Source organism: Octopus bimaculoides, chromosome 1 (genome assembly GCF_001194135.2).
Source record: "Octopus bimaculoides isolate UCB-OBI-ISO-001 chromosome 1, ASM119413v2, whole genome shotgun sequence".
Lineage (NCBI taxonomy): Eukaryota > Metazoa > Mollusca > Cephalopoda > Octopoda > Octopodidae > Octopus > Octopus bimaculoides.
In genome coordinates, this window is record NC_068981.1 from 195,857,886 (window position 1) to 195,858,533 (window position 648).

The following is a 648-nucleotide window of genomic DNA, read 5'->3' on the forward strand; positions in this document are numbered from 1 at the left end:
AAATACGTTCGTGCTGCAGATCGAGGTGAGAGGGATAACTTCCCTTGGCAAACAGGACACAGTCGTGTGTCGATAAGCCAGCTGGAGGAGATGTCCTCCTGGGGCTAAAAGCAACAGTAACATCCACCCCTAGGGGTCAGCCACACTTAAGTGGCATAATACTACACTTTATCGTGCAGTTACTGTTAATACTTCATTTAGAGAATTAACATTGCTTATATATATACTCTTTTACACTTTTACTTGTTTCAGTCATTTTAACTGTGGCCATGCCGGAGCACCGCCTTTTAGTCGAGCAGATCGACCCCAGGACTTATTCTTTGTAAGCCTATTACTTAGTCCATCGGTCTCTTTTGCCGAACCGCTAAGTTACGGGGACGTAAACACACCATCATCTGTTGTCAAGCGATGTTGGGGGAACAAACATAGACACACAAACACAAACGCACATATACATATATATACATATATACGACGGGCTTCTTTCAGTTTCCGTCTACCAAATCCACTCACAAGGCTTTGGTCGGCCCGAGGCTATAGTAGAAGACACTTGCCCAATGTGCCATGCAGTGGGACTGAACCCAGAACTATGTGGTTGGTAAGCAAGCTACTTACCATACAGCCACTCCTACGCCTATATATATATAT